The sequence below is a fragment of the Pinus tabuliformis genome, chromosome 1_1 (assembly GCF_031772625.1).
Source record: "Pinus tabuliformis cultivar Carrire ecotype Pingquan chromosome 1_1, CPIR1, whole genome shotgun sequence".
In the NCBI taxonomy this organism is placed as follows: Eukaryota; Viridiplantae; Streptophyta; class Pinopsida; order Pinales; family Pinaceae; genus Pinus; species Pinus tabuliformis.
The window spans coordinates 423,955,126-423,977,437 of record NC_142297.1 but is presented as its reverse complement, the minus strand read 5'-3'; the positions used below and the strand labels follow the sequence as shown (position 1 = coordinate 423,977,437).

Below are 22,312 nucleotides of genomic sequence, written 5' to 3'. Positions count from 1 at the left end.
ATTAACATAACATAAATTCTTCCTTTGCATAATTTTTGTCCATGATCACCCTCCCTAACATCATTTTCATTATCCAATAGAGGTCAATGGTTAACAAATACTAGTTTTTCCTACCACAGGTGTGCCTTGTGTCAAGCACCCAGTCTTTAATGTCCTTTAAAACCTATGAATTTGATAGACAATTCCTCTCCACTACAATGTGAGCTTCAATTTTTCATAATTCCTCTTAGAATATGACTGGAATATTCTCTCAAAATAAATGATTTAAGGTCTCAACCCTTGTTTTGGCTCGAGAACCACCAAACCCGCCTCAATGACATTAAGCTCATCATTGAAGCATGATGTCAACCAAAGAAACCCGGACCAAATACTCTCATAATAGAGAGGAAAGAAGACTCTTAGGCTCTAGAGAAGGCAGGGCCTTAAGGAGACTCTACCTTTGTGAAATCCCGACGGACATGTAGGAATGAGAAGGGCAACATGTAACAGTGGGAATATTAGCCCAACCTGTCAACCAACCAAAGATTTAAAGCCATGAGTAGGTGCCTAAAGAGGGAAATTAAGCACCTAGGACTAGAATGGATGATGAAATGATGGGTTGGACATTGTCATCTAGCCTTCCTTGCATGTGACTGACGAACTTCCACTATTGACCACCCTTCCAAATTTATTGCACCCTCGCACTTGCCACGACTGAAAATTATTGCTCCCATGTTTTTTCATAATCATAGTTGGGTTGCCATGTTGATTGCCCTTAGTGGGCGAGGGTGACAATGCCCCTATTGCATACCTCGTCACCCAATACAGGGGGGATATTCAAATATTTTATTTAAGGTTTATGTTGAAATATTTTTGAAAAGTAAAAGAAATTACACATCTTTTTCATACATGAAAGTGAAAAAATATATTTATTTTTTTCAACTCCATGTTAAGCATGGAAGGAACTATACATCTCCTTCATATTGGGTTGTAATATCAATAATAATCAAATTACTAATAGTGAAATTATTGATGTTCTAATTAAAAACCATTCAAACATGCATATTTATTTTTGTTTTATTGTTTTATTATAACTAATGTTTATTTATTTATTTAGTGAAGATTTTTATTTTATTTTAAAAGAGATACATATCAACTTAAAGTTTAGCATGGAAGGAATTATACATTTCTCTCATATTGGACTATAAAATGCACGTCTCAAATAAAAAATTAATTATCTAAAATTTATTAAAATTATAATAAATTAATTTCTTATATTCAATAGACAAAAAAAGAAAAATAGAAAAAATTAGAAACATAGTAAAATTGACATTAAATATTATAATGAAATACTCAGATTAGAGAGTGTAAAGAATGTATATGAGAGAATATTTCTGGTCCTTTAGTTTTTCAAAAATATTTGTTATGAGTTATTTTCAATGACATTGAGACTGTGTCATGTAAATTAAACATGTTAATACTTTGCCATGTGAGTTAAACATGTTAATGTTTGGCATGGAATCATTTTCAAACTCTTTTAATTTAAAAGACAAAATGGACAATATTTTGGATGTAATCACAATTTTTTTTGTTGTAAGTTTTTTGTTTGTTGACAAGATAGGACAATATTTTAAATCTAATCACAAATTTTTAGTTATAATTTTTTATTTTTATAAGTAGGCAAAACCTAAGTTCTTATTGTGAGTTTTTTTTTTTTCACTTTCTGGTTCACGGATACCCGGGTCAGTGGGTAGCCGCTACATCCAGGGTTTTAAACACTGAGTGGACGCCACCCGAAGGGCATCAACACCGTTTTAATAAACACTGAGTGGACGCCACCCGAAGGGCATCAACACCCCTCGGCCTATTTACTGACCTAACCCCAAGAGCTTTCGGGGGGCATCAACACCCCTCAGCCTATTTACTGACCTAACCCCAAGAGCTTTCGGGATTTGACCCTGTGACCTCCCATTGGCGAGGCACTTGATTTGACCAATTGAGCTAACTCTTGGGGCTGTTCTTATTGTGAGTTATTTTCAATAACATTGAAATTGGTTTCATGAGAATTAAACATATTAATACTTCCCACTCAATAATTTTAAAACTCTTTTAATTTAAAAGAAACGAAAATGGATAATATTTGAATCTAATCACACAATCATTTACCATAATGTTATTGTAGTTATAATCTTTATAGGTGCAATCACCATATGTGAAATCACTCTTTGAAAGTTTTTCCTCAACTTTAAGTTAAATCTTTACTAAAATGAAATACAATATTATCTTTATGGGTGCAATCACTATATGTGAAATCACTTTTTAAAAGTGTTTCTTCAACTTTAAGTTAAATCTTTAATGAAATCCGATAAAATAATTAAAAATTTATTGTTTTTCGCAATTAATACAATTTCTCTTTTTTAAATAATACTTGTAAACAAGTGTGACTCATCCTCAAAATTAATCTATTCACATAAACCTTAATCACAAAAAAAATATTTAAAATTTTAGTTTCAATAACAATAATTTAAGCAAATTACATAAAAATAAAAAACGTATAACCTCCTTTACGTCATTGAATGCGTCTGCGCTGTAATCGAGTCACTTGCTGTTCATGTTTCTGATTGAAAAGTGGCTCTCCGAATTCACCGGAGTTCTTTCCCTCGGTTTGACCCGAGGGAACCGAAAAATTGCACTTTGTATCAACCGTAGACAACACCCCGAGTGTTTTTCCCCTGACGAAAGGACACCCCAACAGACACTAATATCCCTAATTTCCGCCGAATACCGCAGTGCCTCCACCTCTACACGTGTCCAACCGCTGTTATGATTTGACGTACAGCACGCGCATACTGTAATCCGGCAGTAAATCAATAGCAGAGCAACAGAGTCAATTCTTTCAGGGGGGAAGACACATGAATTTTGTTTGGGTGAAAATCACAAAAAAATGGTATTACAAATTTGCTTAAAAATAAAATGAAGGCCGAGCACTGCCTTTTGTATTCTGTAGTGTTGCGAGATCGAACAATGCTTCGGGCCAGAGCAAAAATCAAAAGCAGATCCTAGGTGGGTTTTGCCAGGTCCAAATTCCGTATCGAGGATTTCAACTGGGATTTAGCAGGTTTGAATTGGGTATGTACAGATATCGAGTGTTTAACATTTTGATGAGATTAGGCTTGCGTACAGTCCATATTCCAAGTAAATTTAATGTATTCTTGCTATTCTGTAACAAGTACTTTCAGTTTATTGGTTTTCTTTGCATTGGTTTGTTTTTTGATGGTCATTTCATGTGGCTATCTTTATCTTTATTTGTTTGTTTTCATATACTCACTACTCTACATACAGTTCCATGCAGTATGAGCTAAATTTCTATAACTTGTGTACCTTGGCCAATGCCCATATGGCATTTGGCTTAAGTCCCATATTGATTGGTAGTTGGTTTTGAGCTATCGAGCTTCTCAGAGCCTGGAATTTGGGTCAAGTTCCTTATCCACAGGTAGTTGGTTTTGAGCTTTGGAGATCCCCGACCAAACCCAATAACGCCAATGAAATCAAAGTGTCCTGGTCTCACATTTTTGGCTTTATAAACCCGGCCATAAGTTTTTTTTTGATAAATTGATAGGATTTTTGTCATTTCTGTAATGATCTATTAGGATAATGAGAAAAATAATGGAGACCTTAGTTTGTTGGGCTGTTCTGTAAGGCATTTTGGATATTACAATATTTTCAATTTAAATTTCAGAGGGTTGTCTGTTTTTACTCGTCCATAAACTCTGCTGACATTGGCCACTTTTCCGACTTGCTAATGCTGCGTAACTGGGGATCCACCGTATCAGATCTCATGATTTTCAATGTATTGAACGTCATTGATCGCCATTTCATCAGAATGACTGCTAAAACATTCATCTATGTCCTTGACGTTTGCCTTTTTAGCGAAAGCATTTTACATGGTTTTCTCAAACTGCGTCAATCTTTGTTAGTCTGATATGAGACTTTGACAATCGCCCAATTACTCTGAAAATTCTCTTACTAATCTATATTCAAGAATCAACACAGATTTCCCAGTAAAATCAATTTTTGCTAGTTACAATGATCCCGTGAAAAGTATACCCCAATCGTTTTACTCTTTTTGCTGGGTTTCTTCAGTCAATGCTTATCAGCGTTTGGAAAAATCACTCTGAAGCTTTATTTGGGCTAAATATTGAATGTGGCAAAGACTTTCATCAAGTTCACTGGAGTCTTTATTGCACAGTATTGGGGTGTCGAGGTCAATGCAACCAACGTGTAAAACCCTAATTCCTGTAATAAACAACGAGGAAAACACTAAGCGCCAGGGCACCAGAACATAAGACCCTATCAAGTGTGCATTAGAGCTGATCTATAAGTGCGTTAGGGAGAGAATCTATAAGTGTGTGTAGAGAGAAGATGCAACCCAAGAATAAGAAAGAAAACCCTTCAGATGGTGCCCATGGGCTAACTAAATAATCACTTGCTTATTAGATCGATTGATTTGCAAAATAGCTCTTAAGTGTGTATTTTACTATTTTATACATAACTCAAGAGTTAGGATGCCCTTCGCAGGAGGGGTTATTGACCCACATGATGACTAGGTCGGTCTAAACCATCTAGCAGTATAATAAATTAATGTCAACTAGGTTGACTATAAGCCAAACCGTAGAAACACACTAACACAATAATAATGAGGGTGGCCATGGTTGTATGTGAAAATTATACCATCATTCCAACCTCCTTTAGCTGAGCTGGAAGTCATGGAGAATAAGGATGAGATACAAATGAGAGAGTTCGTTCGTGAATACTCAACTTGATACAAAATTGACCGTGGAAGAATTACAAAAGAGTGAGGTTATGTATAACTTGAGTATCACTGAGAGAGCTTGAATGTAGCTGAAAAAGCTTGGATATAGTTCGAGAGTGGGCGTATGGATACTTAACTGCATTACATGTCAGAGATATTGAATAATGCTGAGAGAGTTCAAATATAAGTGAGTGGCTCTGTAGATACCTAGCCTGAATATAGATTGTCCTTAGCCAAGATACAAAAGTGAGAGTGAATTTATGCATATACCCAGCTCAAATTAAGGTCAGCCCAATTCACAAAACCCCCCTTAATTTGAACAAGAGACCCTTGGAGAGAAGACATTGTAAATATTTCAAGCTTAGGTGACAGCTGTCCTATTGTTCTCTGATTAATAACTCAAAAAAAAACTCAACAGCAAAAAATCAACTTTTTGAACATTGCATCAGTCACATTGCAGCTGGAATAATGAATAGCGGAATAAATAAAACACATACAAAGGGATGTATTCTTCTAACTGTCTTTTCATTCCTTTAGTCAAAGCTTACAAGGTGACCTGTGCAGCCTGCTTGAACCAGCAAATGTATGGTCACTAAATACACCTCAAACAATAGTGTATGCTCCGTGTAAAAGAGGGTTTAGCTACAGCCATACGGCCTACTCTGTTTCTGCCTTTCTTGGACAGCAAGCTTCTCCTTCTATCCTCTAAACACAGAAGCACAACTCCAATAATACAACGTACAGCTATATCTAAAAGCACACTGTCAGATTTGAAGGTGTATTACCTATGCCTAGAGAAAAGGTGGTTACAACAGTATTAGGACTTGTACGATTTGCTGTTTTTCTCCTTCAATGCACCTTTCCTTCAACTCTCTTGGTTTCTTCTCATGTGTGATAGACTCTTCCTATCTTGTCCTCTTTTACTATGTTACCAGGATAATGACCTGGACAGGGATTCGGATACAGAGCCACTAGATTTTTGAAAAGCCAGGATACGTCAAGTACAAAAATATATAATAATATCTTTTAAATTTAAAAAAACGCATTTGCAGTTGAAAATTAAAATAATTCATGAATCAAAACATTAGAATTGAAGTCATTAGAAAATATATAAATCTGAACACTGAAATGATGCATCGGTGTTTACTGACATCTGCTCCTCAGTCTTCTCATGCTTGTGATGGTTCCATGTCTATCACACTGCATTTATAATTCAGGTATAAGTTGTAATTTATACTATATAGTACGTCATGCTAGTGACCAGTAAAACTGTAAAAGTAATATAGAACATGTTAGTGATAAGTAAAACTGTAAAAGTGATATAGAGCAACATTCTAAAAGATTATCTCCATATCTGTTAGCATATTATTAAAAGTATAAACTTAGTCATTACTCATGACATCTATATAAAAGTAACTTTATATTATTATAAAGTTTAAACTGTTATAATTATTATTATAAAATTTATTATAAGTATTATTATTAAGTTGATATAATTAATTATTATTACAGCTATTATTATTATAATTATAATAATCTTTATAACAAAGCTTAAAGCTTAAAAGTTTTAAGTTTATAATTAAGTTTAAAGTTTATAATAATCTTTATAAGAAAGCTTAAAGTTTAAAATTTAAACTATTATAAAATAATATTATCAATATTAAAGTTCATATCATTATTATAATTTATAAATTTACTATATAAAGTATTTAATTATATTATGTCATTATTACATTACTGAACTAATTTATATTTATAAACTAGGTTGCTGTTTTATTAATCTACTAAACTAACTAAACTAATTATATATTAATTTCAATCATTTATAAGATATTGGCCTACATCTACAACAAGCAAACAACCTCCCTACCTCCCTGCCAATGCCATATTTCCAACATCAACATGGTTCCACAACTTGGTGAAGGTAGCGTTTATCACAGGTATAAAGAAAGATCTATTGAAGCATGTTGGTTCACTAAACGTATAAAGGACGTTACAAGTTGTTTTAGAAGATGAAGTTGTTTAATATAGTATATCCAAAAAAGAGCAACATCATAATGTGGAGAGGAAAGATCCTCGATTATATGCGGAGAGTCATCTTTAATAGAATCATCTATTAAAGATAATGGGATAGATCTATGAGTGAAAATCACATTAAAGAAGGTGAGAAAGCAATTAGCTTCCATTTGCAAGCTAGTGGTCACAAGCACAGAAATGTCACCATGAACCAACTCCAATAGTTGAGAAGCATGCCTTGCATTGCCAACCAAAGCATGCATTATAAAACCACCAACACTTGGAACAAAAAGAGCATCTCCAAATGTGGTGGGGTACTTAAGGACTTCATCAAAAATAACAATTGTGCTTTCAATCATTGCATGAGTAAAATGATCATATAGATATCACCTTGACGAGGGGCCATGTACATGATCCAAACATGTTGAAATTTAAAACTAAGAAGTCATGCCTTGAATATTTGTAGAAAACAGTTTTATTGGGTTCATTCACTAACCTTTGTTCCAAAAAAGGACAATGGTTTACTCTGGCGAAATATCATAATCAACACCATTTAGGTGGGGAAATGACCATTTTGAATCCATACATGTCAAGTCATCTTTATAGACCCAAAAATATGAGAGTACCAACTTGTTTTGGAAATGTGCGATGCACTTCAACAAATTTGTAGTATATATCAATTGAAAAATGGAGGAGAGTGAGTGTGCTAGTCTTTGGATAGGGTATAGATCCTGAAAACCCTAGAGTATTAACCTCTTATGGAAATTTGATCTAGACCTAAACAAATTTGCATTATATTGTAGATTTTTATTGTCGATTCAAACTGCAGATTGTGATATGCTAAAAGAATTGAGTTGAATCTACTCTACTCATCAACGAAAACTAAAATTGATCGATGAAATCACGAAGCAAAAAAGGAAGAATTTCAATCACACATAACACAATAATTTTCTGGGGAAAGTCTCAGCTAAAAACCTCTGCTATTTGTATATAGCATTAACTAGAAGATCTAAGAAGAAAATACAATGCTTGTTCAACCCGAACAATCTCTGCATAAGTACAATCTATCTCACTGCTTCACAAATAAGCTCAAGCCAATACTTAGCCAAATTCGCTGCCTTCCAAGCCCCTACTTCCTTGCGTTGTTCCCTTGGGAATTAGCCCATATTTAATTGGGAAACTCCTCACTCATAACTACGCAATTCGTCAATAGGCTTTCCTCTGATTGCATGCACTATCGGCTTAATTTAAATGATTTTACCACTGATAGTACACTGTCCCTGAACTCTAATCTCAACTGGGTCTTCCTTTGAATTGACATGCATGAGTTATTTATGAGTGAATTATCAGTTATCTGATTGATCACTGCATGTGAATTAAATCCATTTTTTTCACTCGATCTCTCATTAGTTCCTCCATTAGTTAGAACTAGTTTAACTGAATTTAATTTAGTTAAACTGAATTAAATAATTACAACTCAATAAGAACTCAACCTGGGCCCCTAAAATTTAGGTATCACTCTACATGACTCTAGATAGATTTCCAATTCAAATTTACTAAGCCAACTAAGTCAACTTAACCTAGTTCACTGTTACAAGTTGCCATGAGAATAGAATTACAATTTAATTCCTTATTTAATTCAAGGACATTAAATTAGGATTTTCTTGTTGTTATTTTTAACATTCCCTCTTAACAAGAAAATGATTATTTGCTACCTCAATCCCACCTTTGTGAAACTTGAATTTGCATCTTGACAATGCCTTTGTCAAAATATCTGCATCCTGCTCCTCTGTAGGAACGTACTCCAGCAACATGATTTTCCTCTGCACACAATCTCGTAGATGACGATACCGGATGTCAATATGCTTGGACCGATCATGAAAAATTGGATTCTCATAGAGCTTGATACAACTCTGATTGTCACAGTAAATCACTGTTGGATCCATCTGCTGACCAAACAACCCAACAAGGATCTTCCTCATCCAGATAGCGTCACAAGATGCTTGACTAGCAGCCATGCACTTTGCTTCTGCTAAACTGAGTGCAACTGATCTCTGCTTCCTACTGTACCCAGAAACTACTGTTGACCCAATGCTAAAGATTCCCCTTGATGTGCTCTTCCTGTTGGATGGACTCCCTGCCCAATCTACATCTGTGAAGCCTTGAAGCTTCACTCCCTCTGTTCGTTTGTACCAAAGACCAAACTGAGTGGTGCCTCTGAGGTATCTCAACACATGTTTAGCTGCCTTCCAATACAATTTGGTTGGCTTAACCATGGCTTGACTAAGTTGTTTAACTACAAAACACATGTCCGGTCGTGTGTTCACTAAATACATAAGTGAACCCACAAGCTGTCTATAAATAGTAGCTCCACTACTTCACTCGAAGTAGCATCCTCCTTCCTCCAGTTACCTGCTAGGGGAATCTCCATGGGTTTGTTGCTCTCCATGTGGAACTTCTTCAGTATCTTGTTGGCATACTTGCCCTGAGAGACAAACAGTGCCTCATCTCCTTGCCATACCTCCATACCAAGAAAGTGATGCATGAGCCCCGAGTCCTTCATCTCAACTCTCTCACGAGATCCTCTTTGCAAGATGTAATTAGCTTCTCAACCTGTCAGAATCAAATCATTGACATATAAAACTATAATCAACAATTTACCTTCAACCACAATATGGTAAAGGTTCGCATCTACTTCACTTTTGGTGAATCCTAACCCGACAAAATAACTGTCAATTCTGGTGTACTAAGCGCGGGGTGTTTGTTTGAGTCCATACAACACTCGCTTAAGTCTGCATACATGTGACTGTCTGTTGAAGGTCCCAAATCCTTTCGGCTACTCAATATACACCTCTTCCTCAATGATGCCGTTGAGGAATGTTGTCTTTACATCCATATGATGTATCTTCCATCCATCTATGCGGACAATGCTAGAATATATTTGATTGATGAGTACCTTGCTACAGGAGCAAATGTCTCATCGTAATCAATTCCCTCCACTTGAGAGAACCCTCTAGCCACAAATCTGGCCTTGTGTTTCTCCACGCTCTCATCTACTGCTTGCTTTACCTTGTAAAGCCATATGGAACTCACCACTGACTTGTATGCTGGTCTTGGGACCACTTCCCAAACATTGCTTCTGATAATGGAGTCATACTCCTCGACCATGGCATCAACCCACACTGGTTGTTGTACTGCTTCCTCGAATAGGGATGGTTCAATCTTTACACTCTCACTCATCAGAGCCATGTAGCCAGTGTACTGCTCTGGTGACTTCCTCTGCCTACGCTGTGATGTGGGTGCTCCCACATTCTCTCTAGCATCATGCAACACTCTGTTAGCGTCTCTGGTGCACTTTCTCCCATCTTTGGAAGTCTCTGCATGAGTGGGTGTTTCCACTCTCTGCTCCTCTGCATGTGGCTGCTCCACATCATCATGAGGTTCTTCCTTTGGAGCTAAAAGCTCCTCAACTGCATGTAACTGAAGCTCCCTCTCAAGGGAACATCTCATGGCCTTCTCTTCATCAAACTTCACATCTCTACAAACCACTGTTATCCTGTTGGATGGTAGGTACACCTGATAGTTGTGAGGTGTATTAGTGTACCCCACAAATATGCCCAACTTAGCAGTTGGCTCTAGCTTTTTCCGTGCATCCTTGGTAACATGACAGTAGATTGATGAACCAAAGATCATGAAGTGTGCCATCTGATTTCTTACTTGAAAAAACTTCTTCTGGTGTACTCATCCTGAGAATTTGATGATGGCTTCTATTCTGCAAATAAACATTTGTGTTGCATGCTTCAATCCACAAGTGCAACGATAGGCCCTGATCATGTTGTTGAAGAATATAGGGCAAAGTCGTGTAGTGTGATTCTTCGTTACTTGATAACAATTTGTGGAGTCTTTTTACTTTTTTTCTTAGCTTATTCTTTTTCTTCTTCTTATTAGTGCATATGTGTGTACCGCATCAAATTGCTACCAAAACAAGAACACAAGATGTTGGCTCTCTGCCACGGCCAAAACCTCTCTTCTCTTGAGAGGAAAACCCTTTAGTGAATTTCTCTTATTGAAGCTTCCATTGATCAATGCCAAACCCTAGATCCCTGACAAAGAGATCCTCCAAGCACTAGTCAAGTCTTCACTCCTTTCTGCACCATATACCCTGGCACTTCTTTCGGCACTTTGTTTTCTGACACTTCGTCCTCCTTTCGACACTTCGTTCTTCTACTCCTTAGTAGGCTCTCTTATACTAGTTCTAGAAGAGACACTAATCTTTGATCCTTAGTGAGATCTTTCACCAAGGGTATACCTTCTTTCTCTTGACCCAATCGAGCTTCTTCTTGATGTATAGTGCAAATTTGATATAGTGGTATTGCAACCCTGCCTTCTCGCATGTGTGGGAGGTTTCCTTTAAGCTTTTGGCTCCTTTTTCCTTCGCTAGAGAGACCCTCTTCTTCGCTTGAGTATGAGGCCTAATAGGCCTAAGTCATTAGCCCAAACAAAGAAGAATATATAACTGTGATCTCACTGCTGTTATAGCTGCAGACTGTCCTTCATTTCCTCGCACGTGTGACTGTGTATACCCTAGAAATAGTCCCTCAATCTTCGTTGTTCTTCCTTGTTACTTCGCTGCCCTAGTAGACCCTTTACCTCTACTTCCTTCGTTCTTCTTGTCCTTTCTTTTTCTTGCGGATTTCAGAGCTTGAGTAGTGCGTTGTATTTGGAGTGGACAACCTCTATAAATAGAGGACTGTCCCTCCATTTAGGCCGACTTGATTGATTGTTTGTAGGCCGACTTTGAGTGCTGTTTGGATGCTGATTTGTTGAGCAAACTTCAGATAGTTTTCAAGGTGGTGTACCATGCTTGAAGGAGCTTTTTGATGGTGCCATTGCATAGGAGTAGACTTGACTTTGCTTGGAGGTTATCCCTTTGACTTAAATATATATTCATACATGGTGTAACATGCCCTTAAGGCCTTCAATATTTTCTTTTGACTATTTGACTTACCTGTAGCACTTTTACATGTGCTAGACCTATTTCAATGAGCAAGAAACTCATTGACATATATTATAAAATAATATTTCTTTTCTTGAATAATTACAAATATCAAAAGTACATTTATGAAGACCGAGCCTAGTTACACTTTCCTTCAACATATGTAACATCGCCCATGCCGCTCCCACAATACTTTTGTTTATCCTTTCAGCCACCCCATTCTGCTGTGGGTTATGAGGTGCTATCAACTCTCGTCGAATGCCTTCTGTTGCACATAAGTTATTGAATTCATTCAACACATATTCTCCACCGTTATCACTTCTGAGAGCTTTAACTTTCCTGCTAGTATCTTTCTTGACAAGTGCTTTAAATTCACAAAATTTAGCGAGCGTTTGATCTTTCTTCTGCATGAAGAAAATCCAACACTTACGAAAAAAATCATCAACAAATATTACATAATACTTGTGCTTGGCTGTGGATACTGTCGAGAACGGTCCACACACATCTGAGTGAACTTGATCAAGGATCTCTTGCGCTCGACTGTCTTTATCACGAAAGGAAGCTTTGATGTACTTCCCCAATGTACACCCTTTGCACGTGTCTCTCTGCTCTAGTGTACCCTTGGGAAGTCTTGTAGAAATTTGTTGCATGATCTTCAAAGCTCTATGGTGCAAGTGACCAAATCTTCTTTGCCACAATGCACCGATATCTCGACTTTGCACCTTCTCTACTTTAGTGTTCAAAGCAATACAATCTTCTACCTCCAATTTGTAGAGGTTCTTCACTCAAACCCCGATTCACTTCACATGTTTTGTGGCTATGTGACGAAGGAAAGCCTTTCCCTTGCTAAATATCACATCATAGCCACGATCCTCCAACATGGCAACATAAACCAAGTTCTTCTTCAAACTCGAAACATACATGACATCTCTCAATGTGAGGGGAGAACCAGACTCCCTCTGAAAGGTAACAATACCGATGTCGGTTGCTCTATGCCTCCCATCACCTCCCATCTCGATGCGCATTTGGAGGTCCTTCTCCACCAAGTTACTAAAGAGCTCTTTACTGCCAGTCACATGGAATTAGGTTCCATTATCCAGGTACCACACACTACCCATCATCGATGACACAATGCAAGCGATGAGGGTGAAATCTAGTTCGAATTGTGAAGCAAGATCTTCACTTGCCACTCCTCTTGAAGGCTTCTTACTGACTTCTTGTGCGGACACTTTGTAGCATAGTGTCCCAGTTCGTGACAGTGAAAACATTTAATTTTCAACATGTCCTTCTTCTTACCGCCCTGTTTGGAATCTAATTTGGAATGGGATGACTTCCCCTTCACTTTCTTCGCCTTTCCAGCTCTTGGGAAGTCCTAGAAGTGCTAGGCTCACTAGATCGTCTTCTGCAACAATAACCCCGACACTTCCAAGCTCATCCCGACATTGGGTGAACTTGGTCAAGTACTTCAGAATTGAGTCGCCCTTCTCCATCTTGATCTTTTTGAGCTTGTCCTTCAATGTCAACTTCATATGGTCACTGCTGTTTTGAAACAGGTCTGTCAATGCCTTCCACATTGCAAATGGAGTTTCCTTACCGTGGAGATTTGAGACAATATGATCTCAAACTCCTTCTAGGATAATCCTTCTCGCCTTTGCCACACACTTTCTCCATTCTGCCAGATCTTTAGCATCAAATGTTGGAGGCTTCGGGATATCATGATCTATGAATTCCTTCAGCCCATTGTCTTCCAACACTGCCTCCATCATGTCCTTCCAAGCTATGTAATTCGAGCTACCCTCAAGGGCATACTCAAGTCTCAAACCGTAGAATGACATCCTGTTGGCTCTGAAGTATGAAACTGCAAATTCGATTTCACCTGCACAACAAACTCGTATTCTCCTCTTCTATAGTGATTTCAGCTCTGATACCATGTAGATTTTTATTGTAGATTCAAACTGCATATTGTGATATGCTAAAACAATTGACTTGAATCTACTCTACTCATCAGCGGAAACAAAAATTGATCGATGAAATCACGAAGCAGAAAAGGAAGAATTTCAATCACACATAACACAATAATTTTCTAGGGAAAACCTCAACTAAAAACCCCTGCTATCTGTATATTGCATTAACCAGAAGATCTGAGAAGAAAATACAATGCTTGTTCAACCCGAACAATCTCTGCACAAGTACAATCTATCTCACTGTTTCAGAAATCAAATCAAGCCAATACTTAGCCAAATCTATTGCCTTACAAGCCCCTACTTCCTTGTGCTGTACCCTTGGGAATTAGCCCATATTTAATTAGGAAACTCCTCACTCATAACTGCGCAATCCATCCATAGGCCTTCCTTTGATTGCATGCACCATCGATTTAATTTAGATGATTTTACAACTGATAGTACATTGTCCTTGAACTCTAATTTCAACTGGGTCTTCCTCTGAACTGACATGCATGAGTTATTTATGAGTGAACTATCAATTATCTGATTGATCACTACATCTGAATTAAATCGTATTTAATTCACTTGATCTCTCACTAGTTCCTCCATCAGTTATAACTAGTTTAACTGAAATTAACTCAGTTATAACTAGTTTAACTGAAATTAACTCAGTTAAACTGAATTAAATAATTACAACTCAATAAGAACTCAACCTGAGCTGCTAAAATTTAGGGATCACTCTACATGACTCTAGATAGACTTCCAACTGAAATTTACTGAGCCAATTAAGCCAACTTAACTTAGTTAACTGTTACAAGTTGCTATGAGAATAGAATTACAATTTAATTCAAGGACAAATTAAATTAGGATTTTCTTGTTGCTATTTTTAACATATATGTTAGCTGGAAGATCAAAGGAAGAAAGAGTGCTAAATTTGCAGATAATTATAACTTGGATAGGAACTTTCACACAGATTTAGTGTGAATGTGCGAGAAGTTGTTTGAGATATTTGTGAAAAGTCTTATATTTAACAGTCGAGTCTAAAAAGTGTGTCTCATGCATGACTCATACTAGGAGTAATTTCAAAAACAAATTTTTAGCTAAAAGTATAAAAATAGGTCAAGGTAGAGGCTTTCTCTCACACATGAATTGTTGATCAAGTTGAGCATTGAGATAAAGAGGGGGGGATTTATAAGTGTTCCATGGGGAGCATCCCCTAGGGTGTGGTACTGTTAAATTGGCAACTAGGGCCAAACTCCATGTGGGTTAGCTTATTTCTGACAGCTGATATTTTTATTGGATCCCTCTCGTCGAGAGGTGTAGGATTGATCCAAAGATCATCCGATTCCGATAAGTATTTATGGAGATATGAATTTATTTTGTTTATGTAATTATTATCAAGCCGACCAGCACTTATGTAGGCTCTAGAAGCCCAAACGTCATGTCTATTCAACCTTACGCTTTTAGTATAAATAAGAGAGGATGTGAAGTCTTTTAGACACCTCTTCATGTGTAGTCTCCTCCTCTCCACGTCTGGGTTTTTGGTGAAGGAGAGAGATACCATGAGTGATATGCTAGTCTTCAAGTGATGCCCTAGCTGCTGTACATTGCCCTAGCCGCAGAGATCTGAACGTAGTCAAGGGAGGCATTGTTACGCTGTACAAGAAGCCTTCATACGCTGCCTGTAGCAGCCTAAACGCAGACTTGTTCACGTAGTCAATGGAGGAAGAAGAGCTGCAGTCATCAAGCATAGAAGAATTCGTAGGAGATCTGGCCGCAGTTGAAAGGAGACCTGTAGCTGCCAAGCCTATACGCAGTGTGAAGATTCACGCAGCCCTAAACTTCAGCCACGTCCCTAAACGCTGTAAAGGAGAAGATGTTATGTATGCACAACACTATACGCTGTCATGATACGCATACGAAATTAAGGAAACCTTACACACAGCGTGGACGTCTATACGCTCAGTTATGGAAACTATACGCTGTCACCTGATACGCATACGCAGTTATGTACGCACAACACATATGCTGTCATAATATATACGCACAATCTATACGCAGTCATACGCAGTTAATAGAGACTCTTATGCACAGGTCATAGAGACACTTATACGTTGGTAATAAAGACATATCTCAAGGAAAATTACAGTGAGTAGTTACAGGATGAATGTCGGAAGTCTGTCCACTATAATGATCACACAGTCATGGGAATGAAGCTGCAAGCAAGATTGTCAAAGCCGCAGTCATAATAATGAAGCTGCAGGCAAGGTTGTCAAAGCCGCAGTCATAGTAGTAGTCAAGGCTTTTAAAGCTGCAGTCCTAGTAATGGAACCGCAACAAAGACCTAAACTACAGTCAAGAAGAACCCTAAGACGCAGTCAAGAAGAGATCCTTAACCGCAGCAAGAAGGGGTCTTATCTCAGTGTGAATAAGCCTGAAAAGATAGTGTGTTTGCTGTAGGTAACATCGTGATGAAAGAGGCTGTTCAACACATGGTTTTAAGACTGTTTGCTAGATAATGAAGCCGCAGTCATAAGGTCTGACCTTAAGGCTTAGAAAAGATCAGTGTAGGGCTGAATAGCATATGTGGATTAGGTGCTAACATTAAGCTGAGTTCTTATAGTCCCATATTGCTGCGTTGATGATGTTTGTATAGCTGTTTTGAGAACATATGCTACAGAAGTTGCTATGTGCTAGGCCAAAGGCCATGGCATCATAGCAAAGGCTATTTAGGGCTGCTATTTGTGCTCTTATCAGATTTGCAGGTGCTGCAAGCTATCAGTGGAATGTTGCAGCTGTGAGGGTTACTAGATTGATGATCTGCTACAACACTCTTATTGGTTGAAGACTGTCATGAGAATTCAGGATTGCATCTCAGAACTGTCATCATTAGTAGAATGATGGTCTTGCTACTGCTGTCATAAAATCTCATGTATTTGTACTATCTCTCTCTCTCTCTGCTGATCTATTGAAGAATTGATCAAAGGGTTTCCCCACACATTGTGGGGTTTGTCCCTGGCTCGCGCCATATCTTGTGTCCTCTTGTCTTGGCTTGTCTTCTGCATATTATATTTATGTTCTATCTGCAGTTTATCGTAATGCTGATGTGATTGCTAACTGTGAAAATTTAAATAAATTGCTCTAGCATAGAACATACCTAAACTTAACAGGTACACACACCCCACTCTTCACACACACCTGGGATTGGGGGACACTCGGGGAAACATTTCCCCATGTCCCCCTTTTGGGGAGACGCAAGGAGACATAGGGGGAAACATTTTGCGAGTGTGGGGGACGCGTTTCCCCAAAAGGGGTGCTTGTGGGTGCCCCCCCTCAGAAAGGGCTAGGCATCCCCCCTTAATTTTGCTTGAAAACAATAATGTATGAGTGGGGAAGCTTAATATTCATCCCTAGGGTGTTAGTTTTTGTAGCATCAGAGGTGTTCTAGTCTTGAAACTTTGTGGAGAGGGTAAACACAAAAATTCTCCATAACCCAGAAATCATTTTTGGAAATTCCACCTAGAAGTGTCTCAATTAGATTATCGGCCTATTTTTAAATATTTCCTAAGGCTAAACTTAGGAAAAGCGGTTAATTAATCAATATTAACTGAGAATGGTGTGAATTATCTAGAAACTCACACAGATCGATCCAGAAATGATCTCAGCCATGGATTATGTTTTAATCTTAGCCATTGGTGTCTCAACTGGAGATTATAAGAGGAGGTTGATGGGTAGATGGAGAACGTACACTTAACACACTTGAGATGGATTTCCTTGGGTAGTATGATTTTTCCAAAGAGCAACAGCAGTTGTCGGAAGAGTTCGAGCTAGAGAAGGGAAGCAGAGACAAAAGGGGTAGAGAGTGTGAGTTCGGAGGAATTTTTCTAGTTTCAGAGAGTTAGGAAGAAGAGGCTGAGATTTTCTCCAAGAGGCTACACAGAGCCTCAAAAGGGCAATTCGATCCAGTTGAAGAGGAAGGCGTTTTTAGTTCCAAAGGACAGGAAAGTTTTCTAGAGGGCCGAAGAAGCATTTTCCCAGTCAGCAGCAGGCAAGACAACTAGATTGGCAGTTGATTTAGGTAAAGCGTTTAAGGGACTACGCTAGGGTGATGCAGGGCTTGCATAGAGATGGTTGGACGACTAGATTTTCAGAGGTAGTCAAGTGCTGGGATTGCTCAAAGTGAGGGTAAAGTAGTAAGTAGGACGACTAGATTAGCAACTTATTTAGGCAGAGCATTTGAGGGACAGCGCTCGGGTGACGCAGGGCTTGCTCAGAGCTGATTGGACGGCTAGCTTTAGAGGTAGTCAAGCGCCGAGATTGCTCAGAGTGAGGGTAAATTCCCTCAGATAATTTTTGCCAGTATTCCTCTTGGATAGATTCGCCAGTTTGGCGATATTTATTGTACTCAGAAATTCTCATTGCTGCTTAATAATAAAAACCCTCAACCGCTGCATCGATTTTCCCAAGTTGGGTTTTTCCGGGGACATTTGTCCAAAAACAACGGTGTCAAATTTTTTGTGTGTGTGTGGTAGTATTTTCTCAGTTTCCAGTTTATCTTCCGCATAATTTAATTTGTGAAGTTTGCACTGTGAATTATTCGTTATTTTCCGTGCAAATAAACTGCTAATTAATTTACAGTTAGAAGAATAATTTCCAATTGCTGTAATAGAATTTCAGTGGTTGAAATTTTCACATGGTATCAAAGCTATTTTGATCAGACGGGGAAGCACAAATTCATTGTTCAGCTGGAGCAACAAGACGAATTTCTGAGGTTTGCGCAAAGACTAAGCTAGGCAATGCTAATTGCTTGAGCAAGTTCGATTTTTCAGTGCAGGTTAGCAGAAAAAATCAGCTTGCCAGTTGAGTGATTCCAGCAGGTAGGGGGAGTAGCAACCCAAGTTTTTTCACTAGGAAGATATCTTGTTTAGGTGCAGGAGGGTTTTGCAGTAGTAGAATCAGCGTTGTGTGGAAGAGAAAGGAACACATAAAGATAATTTATCTCAGAGGGTTTTGAGTTCTAGAAATCCGATTTTCCAATTGCAGATTGGCAAAAGCTGTGAGCAGAGTTTCTCACTCCAGAAGGGAGTGCATGTAGCAAACTTAGCAACCGAGCAGCGGGAAAGAGGGAGATTTTCGATCGGTTTCAGATATGGCCATAATTGGGCTTAGAGATCAGGATAGGTTGGAGGGAGCCTCTAATTTTGTCATCTGGAAGGCTAGGATGTCCTTCCTGCTTAATGAACATGGCCTAAAAACCTATGTAGATAATGTGGTGGCAGTACCCTAGGATGCACATCAACTAAAGGAATATAGGAGAGAGATGGCAAAGGTGAAGCGGTTAATCCTGGATGGAGTTCAAGACCATATAGTCTCACATGTATCTCGCAAGAATACTGCCAAGGAGATGTGGGCGCTCTTGTCCAGCTATATGAGAACACTTCCGAGCAACGAAAGATGTTCCTGCAGGAGAAGCTAAGAAACATGAGGATGATGAGGGGTGAAGGCATAGACTCCTTCCTCACCAGGATTCAGGAGGTCCGAGATCAGCTTGCAGCCATTAGGGAGGCGCCTCAACCAACAGAGCTTGTTTGTTTGGCATTGAACAATGTCTCAAAGGAGTGACAAGTGTTTGTCCAAAGTATCTTGGGCAAAGACACATTGCCTAGATGGGATAGGATGTGGTCAGAGCTACAACAGGAGGAGTTGAGGCGAGCTCTGTTAAAGAGCACCATGAACGAGAGCAGTAGCAAGGGCGAGAAGGGTGAGAAGGAAGAGGAGAATGTGACCCTAGCATCAAAGTGTCCCAGCCAGGGACAAGGGGAGAAGAAGAAGAAGGACTTATCTAAGGTCAAATGCTTCAAGTATGACGAGTTTGGCCACTACAGTAACTAGTTTCCTCTTAGGAAGAAGGACAAGCAGGAGAAGTAGGACCAGGCGGCAGCATCCGCAGAGATAAACAAGCTATCCTCCAGGTTGGAGGAAGATTTTGCCATTTGTGCTGTTATATCTCTAGAGTGAGGTGGGGCGATATGGAGTTATAGTCCCAGAGTTTCACAAAGGGTTGGGCAAGGTCCATTGAGGTGTCCTCATGGATCATCACCTTGCTACAGGGGCCCATAGTATTCAGTAGTAGGATGGATCAAAGTCAGTGATGCAGTCAGATTAGAGTGATAGTTGCGGACTAGTAGCAGTGAGGTGCTGAGGAGCGCAGTGCAGTGTGAATTTAATTTTGAATCTTGTGGTGTATGGATGAATGATGTATCAATATGAGTGACGAGTATGCATTAATGTATTTCATTATTTAATTCAATTATGTATGGATCAATGTATTTATGCTTTCATTATATATATATATATATATATATATATATATATATATATATATATATATATATATCTATTAAAAAAATTATATACCTCAACACCCCCCCATCTCCCCTAAATTTTCTTAAAATTTGATGCTACCCCACACATCCCCCTTGTGCGTTTCCCCATACCCATGTCCCCACCGTCCCAGAGTCTTGGTGGGACATAGGGATTTGTGCAGAGGTGAATCGAAGTAGCTTTCAACAAGTTGTAGTACAAATCCATATAGTCGTGTGGTACAATTTGTACAAATGTACAGTACACAAGTATGTTTAGTTAGTAGTACAATTGTACTCAATCGATAGATTGTTCTACTCAAGTTCGAGGTGTTTATGATAATCATGCGATGTTTTTTTGTGGGAAGTTTGTGGAGGTTTCCTTGTAATTTTTTCAAAAGAATGAAAAAGTTGATTTGAAGGAGTAATTACTTGTGTATGCGTGGATTTGGTTTTATGTTTCTACTCTTTAATTTCTAGCCATTATGTGATTGATACTATGGTTTGAACTCAGAAATTTAATTTCAACATTAATTAAATTCACTATCTACTTGTTTGATTAAGATCATAAGGACATAAGACACCTAGGGCTTGAAATTTTCACATGGCATTAGGGCTCATTTCTCATATCGGAGCTTTTACTCTTTCGTGTGATCATTCTATTTTGGACGTGCGTGGGATTTATTTGATCTAAAAACAAATTAAATTTTCATATATGGGTATGGCATATGTTCGCTTTTAAATTTACATCTTTCAGTTATTTATATTTAGGATAAATTATAATTACAGTCTATTTCCCTTTTAAATTTTATTTGTAATTGTTTTTAGTTTAATTGTTATTTTATATTTTTTTTGTGTGTCTGTTTTCTTTTGTTGGCCGATTCTATTTGGATGAAACTTAGATACGAAATGGATAGATGGAAACGAGACCTACGATTTGGGATTTCCATGAGGAAATTCAAGAAGGTTTGATTATCTATTATCTGCGACCTAGTGAGCAGTTTCGATGATCAGAAGCAGCATTCGTTGGGCATATCTATGGCCATTCAACACCTTTGAAAACTGAATCTGAAGCTAGCTTAAACATTGCATATTGTCTCTACGTCCTAAAGATTCGATTCAAGATCAAATGCTATGGTGTTCGCTATATTTTATTAAGTTTCCAACCCTATGCCTGCTGAGTTTCAGCCTCTCTATTACAAGGGTTGACTGTGTTATAGAATCCATATGCAAGCCTGTGTAAACCATGCAAAATTAGTCATTCAGTTGGTCGAGCTTCTAGTTTCATCTTAGTGACCTGTTGTCAAATCAAATGTTTGGTGGTTTTCTTGTTAGTGTTCCAATCTGAAAGGATAGTTTGGCCTTGAAGATTATAGTGAATTGACCCTATTTTACTTCATCAGCGTATACATTGAAAATTCTCATGCAGCAGTATAGTTTAGTGCTTGTTCTCTGAGGGCTATGCGCTGCCCACCTGTAGCCACTTGTGCACTTGTCTGAAGTATGTCTCGATTTCCTTAAGAAGCCCTAACCAGTGTTCTTGAAAGTTCTGAAGCCTATGTTTGTGCTACAATCCTAAGCAAAACTCTGATAGTTTCTAGCAGCCCTGATCTGAAGAATATAATATTAAATTGAAGGCTTGAAGATTGCTAAAGCACAGACTTGTGAACCCAGTAAATTCAGTATCCTCGCATCTCCAGTAAATTCAGTATACTCGCATCTCTATTACTGTCAGTTGTCACAGATTGTCAAGATCTTTAGAAGGTACTGGTGTTGTTGAGCAGAACATTAAAGAAGACATCTTTAGTGGCATTCTTATACCAGTACATCTGAGGTATGATCTGGAAGATATATCAGCAGATTGAAGGCACAACCGTGGAGGACAAACCCCTGAAGTATCCTCAACAATGAACCTCTGCTAGGGTTTGCATTGCAAGTATCATGACACTGTATCAGTATGATGCCCAGATGCTTTGTTTAATGCTGCTAAATATGCTTTGTTGATACCCAGTTTAAAAACCGGAAGGCCTTTACAATCAGGATTTCCGGGAAAGACTCCCCGAAACTTCTTCAGAGGAGATAGCTCGAGGCCACCTTACGGTAACAGGTTTACCCCAAGAAATATAGGGACAAGAGCTCCCATGGCAGTAAACACTATAGCCGCGGAATCATCAAACACCAGTCCATGGACATCTCGAGGGAC

General features: G+C 38.3%; 1 protein-coding gene across 2 annotated transcripts in view; it reads left to right on the top strand.

The window, feature by feature from the left end:
• Positions 1 to 2,581: 2,581 nt before the first annotated feature.
• Positions 2,582 to 22,312, top strand: part of LOC149213501 (uncharacterized) — a 94,767-nt gene continuing 75,036 nt past the window's right edge. For both annotated transcript variants that reach the window (XM_089392034.1, XM_089392035.1), the window contains exon 1: positions 2,582 to 3,108. The gene's annotated coding sequence lies outside the window, so the exon portion shown is untranslated. The remainder of the gene's footprint in view (positions 3,109 to 22,312) is intronic.